Genomic DNA, 7,702 nt, shown 5'->3' on the forward strand with positions numbered 1-7,702 from the left:
CACAATGGGCACATGAATTTGGGGGGGAGGAGGGAGAGGAGACGTGAGCAGATGAAAAACAGTTTTCTGATGACTTTTTTTTTAGCTCAAGCCCCCAGAGCTGGATTGGGGGTGATGGACAATTTGCATCAAGCAAAACAGTTTTAACTGTGCAGGTGAGAAGTCTTATAGGATTACTAAAATTGCAAGAAAGGCATGAACACAAGCTTTGCATAGCATGTATGTTCCAAAGATTTGAGCTGAAAAATGTCTATTTTGCACAAGGAAAACATCTGTTGATGTATTTCCTCGAACAGGCACTTTATAGAACTGATATGTAGTTGTTTTTAAATCAGGATGCTTTCTTGTCTCTGCATCCAAAGGAAAGTTATTATTTTTGAACTGGTGCTTCCTGCTCCAGCCATTTTAGAAGGCATAATGACTAACGGTTTTCAAATTTTAGTTATTAAGGGTTCTGTTCTTAAAAACGTATAATTGACAAAATACATAGGATTTTGTATCTTTCATTTCATTATGGGATATCACTTGGTTCATACCATGATAGTCAGGTAAACAAACTTTTGGTGACCAAAAGTTTTCTTGTTTGTTTTTTAACTTGTCTTATATGCAAGAGTCTGTACTGAATTCCAGATGCAGTATCTCTCATGTTTTTAAAAGCATGTTTGCAAAGTAAAGAATGTATTTTAATCTAGCCTGCACAATTTCATATGCAGTTTTCCTGTATGCTTGAAATCAGTCTGAAGTCCTGAGAGGTGCTTATGGATTTTACGTTCATGGTTTTCTTGTGCTCCTATTTGAAACTTGACATGCCACGCTCCTAAAGTGAGTGCTTGTGTGTTTGTGTGTGTGTGTGTGTGTGGTGTGTTTAAACAGAAGAGTATACCTGAAATGAGTAAGTTCATCTGACAGTCCTGCTGTCTTGGTGGAAGAAGAAGGTAGTTTGGCTTTATGAGGAGAGTTGTTGGTGGAGCTGTGCAAGAAATATTTAGCATAACTCGATGATGCAGGCTGTTCTGTCAGCTGAAATTTGGGGATGGAAATGTCCCCAGTTTGCCTTCTTTTTTTATCCTCATGCTCAGCTAGAACTGAACTTGGTGTTACATATACGTAGCACCTTTCATGCTCTACAGATCTCAATGCACTGTTTAAAATAAAACAAAACCCACTGTACATTCTTCATGTCACTACCAGCAATTAAGAGTGTTGTTCTTCAGTTCTGCATTATTGCATTTGCTAATGTTTTGGTTATAGCTCTTGTGTTTCTTCTTTGAAAGCTGGCTAGGAGTCAGTTTGTTTGTCTAATTTTCCTGTGTTAACCAGGAACAGTCTGATTGGGTTGGATGATATTACCTGCATACTGCCCATTTTGTTTCAAGATGATTTTTCCTCCCTCTCAACTTACAAACCCATCAAACGTCTGTACAAAGCTATGTGACAGCAGGCAGCTCAAGTAGAATCTTGTTTATGTTGCATGACTTCTTGAAACAACATTGCATGAAAAAAAATTAATTATGGAAGCGTTATGTTCTTTCAAAAAAATATATAATATGAATTTAAGTGAGAATTTTAAAATGCATTATTTATTTTTCAGTGCTAGAATATTATTCTTTTAAAAATGTATTGTGTTTTTGTAATTATTTCAAAGAACTCGAGCTGCATACCTTGGTGCTCTCTGCATAACTTATTTTAACCTTATGTTACTGACTTCCAAGAGATTTTTGAGCACGTTGAAAGGGCAATGTCTGTTTATGTTCATTTTGGAAGTGTAGTTTGTTTGAACACCAAAGTAAGAAGAAATTTTTTTTTCTGTTCTGTAAAAACTGAGAGGAGAATAGTCTGTCAGTAAAAGAAGAGTTTAATAAACTATGGAAACTTTTTTGTGATTAGAAAATATTTAATGATTATTACAAAAATAAATGCTTGGACTCTGTCTTCTGGTCCCTATGAGCGTTAATTTTTTGGGTGACATGGGAGAAGGAAAGAACAGGAATTGTATTGTTGCAAAACTGTGGGGAAAGCTCCCCCAAACGTGTGCATGTAAGGGTGCGTGTCCCTTCTAAAATTTTGTTTTACTGTCTCTAGAGAAAATCAAGAAGGAATGTGTCGGGGCATGAAGAGGAGTTAGGGAAATGACTTCCATCTGTGGCTTTCATTCGGTCGTATTTACACATTAGATTCCCTTGGCTGTCCTTGATAGTTGTGTTGTCAACCCTGGGTTGGCCTGCATAGCTTGCTCTGATATGAGGCATCCTGGGGATGTTCTCAGAGGCAATGGATGCTTTCCTGCAGGGCCATCTTCTCTCCCTCCCCTTCCATGCAGAAAACACCAGGAGGTATGTTTTAGCTGAACATTGCTGCTGCCAGCAATAAAATCTTTCTTCTCTTGCCGTTTTGTGGTTTCTAGCAATCAAAGTAGGGTCTGATCGACATTTAATAGTAAGGTGCAGATAGCTGCTATTGCTCTGCATTGGTTGAAAGGCAACATTAATGTACTTGGCACAAATGTGGTATGCGAAGAAACAGATAGCTTCTGCTCCTTTCAGACCTGAAAATCTGAATGCGGTCATGAAATGGCAAGGTATGTTCATCTTCAGTATCTACTTTTTCACAAAAACTGCTCAAGTAGAAATTGGTTACTATTTTAATACCCTCATATACCCTATACTTCTTGCTAAAGCTGATACACTTAATATTTCCCTTTGTACAGTGATATGAGATGTAAACAAAACCCAGGAAAGCTGGAGGAAAGACAAAAGCTTTAGAGCAGATAAGTGGACAGACAGGAAGCTTGCATTTCCTTCTCTGAAATCCTTATAAACAAGGATACTAATAAAAAAATCCCCTCAGCTTAAAAATACAGGTTTCATACATGTTCTGTTTTATTCTAGGTGGATGTATTTACAACCAAGCCAAAACAAAGGCACAGAGCTGGAGCAATAGCAAATTTAGGATATTTGCCAAGTTAGCAGCCCTGTGTGTTTGAGGCCATTTGACTAAATGGCTGTACAGAAGAAGATCTCTGGATGGTTTAAGAATAGAGACTCACTTTTGCATTTAGCACTCATGGTCGATATTTCTGAGACAGAGGTAACACTTCTGAGGTTGGTAACTTTGCAAACCCTACAGACTGCATGTTAAACAAGGCTGTACTCTTTGTTTTGTTTTTTAATTTATAATGAGATTTTATTCCTTGAAAGCTCTAGATGCTGTTTTTTTTCATAGTGAATGCAAATAGAAGTGTGTTTTACAATTGACTAATGCCAAATTCCATCTTTAGTTCTGATCATGCGGACCACTCATCACAAGCTGCTGGTCATCTGAATCCTATAAGAGAGAAGGAAAAAGAAAATCAGAGTTGAACATCGTGCAACAAATGAACTTCCCTTTTTGGCCATTTGTCCACACAGATGGCAGTTTGCACCTGCTACTTTTGCACCAAACAAGTTTCTTTACTGCATGCAGAAAGGTTTACTGTGTTCTTTAAACTCTCTGTGTATATGGGAGTCTTGCTGAATTGGACCATTGAGGCTATCTCTACATTCTGGTTTTATTCAGACTTTCCTTCCCTTGTTTCCCACCCCCTTCCTGCTGCATTTCACACTCTGTCAAAGACTGCTAGCATGCAACTCAGCTGCGTTTACGGCAAAGAGAAGGAAAGACAAAAGGCTTTTTAAAGTTTGTGTAGATGCATCACTGGCATCTAGGAGCATTTGAAGTCCAATTTAATTCAGCTCTCTTTGAAGGTAGGTCGCAGCCTCATGAGTCATTACTTGAGATGGAGCTGTAGGCCATAGCCTCATTTTTGCTTCAAGTGGGCCAACGCCATTTCTAGCTGGGCTGAGATAAGAAAGCCTGGATCCTGAATGGTATTTCCCCCCTACTTTTTTTCTTTTTTTCCTTCCCAAGCGGACATTTTCACTTTATTAAGTCATTTCTTCTTATCATGATCTTAGTTATGTGTCTGAAATCAAAATGTACACTTACTGAGAAAAGATCATACGTAGGTTCTGGTGGAGTCAGTGCAGAAGAACTTTCGTAGGAGGGGTTGGTGATATTTGAAGGCTGGGACTTGTCCAGTGATGTTCTGTCAGTGCCATCTTTTGACTACATAAAATCACACAAACCTGCTTAAAATCCATCCTTCTCATTCCATGCATTAAGTGGGGCACCTAAGTAATCTTTTTCCAGTCATGGTTTTGAAAGTAGCCACAGAAACTCTAACCACCCTGGCCTGCAGAGAAGTGGGTACCAAAGTCCCTTAGGTGGCTTTCAAAACCTGTAGTGTAAACCCTAAAGGTCTCTTCATGAGTTCAGGCTCATTCTCCACTGCTTTGTGTGGGCAGACAGACAACCCTCTGAGCCATGCTTACCAGGGCTCAAATCAAACTGCTGGCCGAGGCGACCGGCTCCGGGGCAGACGCGTGCTGCAGCGGAGCGCGGGATCGGGACAGGCAGGGCTATTTTTCGGGCATCGAGCCTACGTGAGGGAGCCGCCAGGCACCGGCAGCCCTCGTGAGGGAGGCTGACGAGGCGTAGGCGGAGCCAGCAGCGTCAGCGACAGCTCCTCCCCCCGGCCGTTCAAAGGCAGCCCTTAGGGAGCGCGGCGACCAGGGCCGGCAAACAGGGAGTGACGCGGCAGTTAGCGCAGGCAGGGCGGAGCGCTCACACCCGCCCATAGGGACAACTCCTCCAACGACCCTCTCCCGTCAGCTGGGCTGCGATGGTCTCCACCAGGCACGGTGCTTTCTCTAGGAAGTCAGTACACACCCAGACCGACTGCCCGTCCAAACATGCGGCAGTTCAGGTCTCCGGATGCGGGGAGTGTCTGAGCCTCTTGCTGCCATCGGCGGGGGGCAGAGAGACTGCTCGCGTGAGGTGCGAGCAGGTGGACGACCTGGTCCGCATGGTGGCGGAGCTCAAGGAGGAGGTGCAGAGGTTGAGGGATATCAGGGAGTGCGAGCGGGAGATAGACTGGTGGAGCAACTCCCTGCAGGACCGGAGGGAGAGGGACCAGGGTGAGACGCCCCAAAGGGGGGTGGACCCCCTGCCCTGTCGCCATCGGGCAGAGGGAGGGGACCTGCGAGTTGAGGAGGAATGGAGACAGGTCCCTGCTCGACCTCGCAGGAGATGCCCTCCCCTGCCGGCGCCGCCTTCCCAGGTGCCCTTGAACAATAGGTTTGAGGCCCTGGAGCTCGAGAGACCGGTGGGTGAGGATGAGGTAGGAAGCCTACCCAGGAGGATGCCTGAGGTGAGGAAGTTGACTCCACGCCTCAGGACTGCCTCCACCAAGAAAGAAAGAAGGGTGATTGTTGTGGGCGACTCCCTCCTCAGGGGAACGGAGGGCCCTATTTGTCGGCCTGACCCCACACGTAGGGAAGTCTGCTGCCTCCCTGGGGCCAGGGTCAGAGACGTTACCAGGAAGCTTCCAAACCTGGTTCGCCCCTCTGACTATTACCCGCTTTTGATAGTCCAGGCTGGCAGTGATGATGTTGAAAAGAGAAGCCTCAAGGCTATCAAACAGGACTATAGGGGGCTGGGACGATTGGTGGAGGGAGCGGGAGTGCAGGTGGTGTTTTCGTCTATCCCTACGGGGGAAGGGAGAGGCATGGAGAGAACACGGAAAGCTCGCGTGGTTAATAGGTGGCTCAGAGGCTGGTGCCAGCACAGAAATTTTGGTTTTTTTCACCATGGGGAGCTTTACTCGGCACCCGGCCTGATGGCCCCAGACGGGTCCCTATCTCCAAGGGGAAAACGGATCCTAGGCCAGGAGCTGCCGGGGCTCATAGAGAGCGCTTTAAACTAGGTAAGAAGGGGGACGGGGCTCAAACAAGGCTTGTTGGAGCTGTGCCGGGGGAAGCAATGGCTAGGCTGGGGAAGAAGGCGATGGCCCAGCTGAAGTGCATCTACACTAATGCACGCAGCATGGGTAACAAACAGGAGGAGCTGGAAGCCATCGTGCAGCAGGCAGGCTACGACTTGGTTGCCATCACGGAGACGTGGTGGGACCGCTCCCACGACTGGAGTGCTGCAATGCCTGGCTATCGGCTCTTCAGGAGGGACAGGCAGCACAGAGGGGGTGGTGGCGTGGCTCTCTACATCAGAGAGTGTTTAGATGTTGTGGAACTCCAGGCTGGGAATGATAAGGTTGAATCCCTGTGGGTTAGGATCAGAGGGAAGGCCGGCAGGGCTAGCATCCTGGTCGGGGTCTGTTATAGACCGCCGAACCAGGATGAGGAGACGGATGAGGAGTTTTATAGGCAACTGACAGAAGTTGCAAAATCGTCGGCGCTTATCCTCGTGGGGGACTTCAACTTCCCAGACATATCCTGGAAACACAACACGGCACAGAGAAAGCAGTCTAGGAGGTTTCTGGAGAGCGTGGGAGATAGCATCCTGATGCAGCTGGTTAGAGAGCCTACCAGGAGAGGTGCCCTGCTAGACCTTCTCTTCACAAACAGAGAAGGACTGGTGGGAGATGTGGTGGTCGGAAACTGTCTTGGGCAGAGTGACCACGAAATGGTAGAGTTCTCTATTCTTGGCGAGGCCAGGAAGGGGACCAGTAAAACTGCTGTATTGGACTTCCGGAGGGCTGACTTTGAGCTGCTCAGGACGCTGGTTGGCCGAGTCCCTTGGGAGGCGGTTCTGAAGGGCAGAGGAGTCCAGGAAGGCTGGGCGCTCCTCAAGAAGGAAATCGTGATGGCACAGGAGCGGTCCGTCCCCACGTGCCCAAAGACGAGCCGGCGTGGAAGAAGACCGGCCTGGCTCAACAGAGAGTTGCGGCTTGTGCTTAGCAGAAAAAAGAAGGTTTATAATCTTTGGAAAAAAGGGCGGGCCACTGAGGAGGACTACAAGGATGTAGCGAGGCTGTGCAGGGAGAAAATTAGAAAGGCCAAAGCTCATCTGGAGCTCAACCTGGCTACTGCCGTTAAAGACAACAAAAAATCCTTTTACAAACATATCAATGCGAAACGGAGGACTAAGGAGAATCTCCATCCTTTACTGGATGTTAGGGGAAACCTAGTTACTAAGGATGAGGAAAAGGCTGAGGTGCTTAATGCCGCCTTTGCCTCAGTCTTTAGCGGCAATACCGGTTGTTCTCTGGATACCCAGTGCCTTGAGCTGGTGGAAGGGGATGGGGAGCAGGATGTGGCCTTCGCTATCCATGAGGAAATGGTTGGCGACCTGCTACGGATCTTGGATGTGCGCAAGTCGATGGGGCCGGATGGGATCCACCCGAGGGTACTGAAAGAACTGGCGGAGGAGCTGGCCAAGCTGCTTTCCATCATTTATCGGCAGTCCTGGCTATCAGGGGAGGTCCCAGTTGACTGGCGGCTAGCCAATGTGACACCCATCTATAAGAAGGGCCGCAGGGCAGACCCGGGGAACGATAGGCCTGTCAGTTTGACCTCAGTGCCAGGAAAGCTCATGGAGCAGATTATCTTGAGTGTCATCACGCGGCACTTGCAGGGCAAGCAGGCGATCAGGCCCAGTCGGCATGGGTTTATGAAAGGTAGGTCCTGCTTGACGAACCTGATCTCCTTCTATGACCAAGTGACGCGCTTGGTGGATGAGGGGAAGGCTGTGGATGTGATCTACCTTGACTTCAGTAAGGCTTTTGACACCGTTTCCCACAACATTCTCCTCAAGAAACTGGCTGCTCGTGGCTTGGACTGGCGTACGCTTTGTTGGGTTAAAAACTGGC

The 7,702-nt window shown here is 47.0% G+C and overlaps 1 long non-coding RNA gene across 1 annotated transcript; it reads right to left on the reverse strand.

Moving 5' to 3' along the window:
• Positions 1-7: 7 nt before the first annotated feature.
• On the reverse strand, positions 8-4,874 carry LOC308179292. The gene is made up of 2 exons (XR_013940324.1): positions 3,985-4,874; positions 8-3,324 (listed from the first exon to the last, which is right to left on the reverse strand). It is a non-coding gene; the product is annotated as an uncharacterized lncRNA (long non-coding RNA).
• Positions 4,875-7,702: the final 2,828 nt, after the last annotated feature.

Source organism: Anser brachyrhynchus (genome assembly GCF_964034855.1).
Source record: "Anser brachyrhynchus genome assembly, chromosome: 1".
Classification (NCBI taxonomy): domain Eukaryota; kingdom Metazoa; phylum Chordata; class Aves; order Anseriformes; family Anatidae; genus Anser; species Anser brachyrhynchus.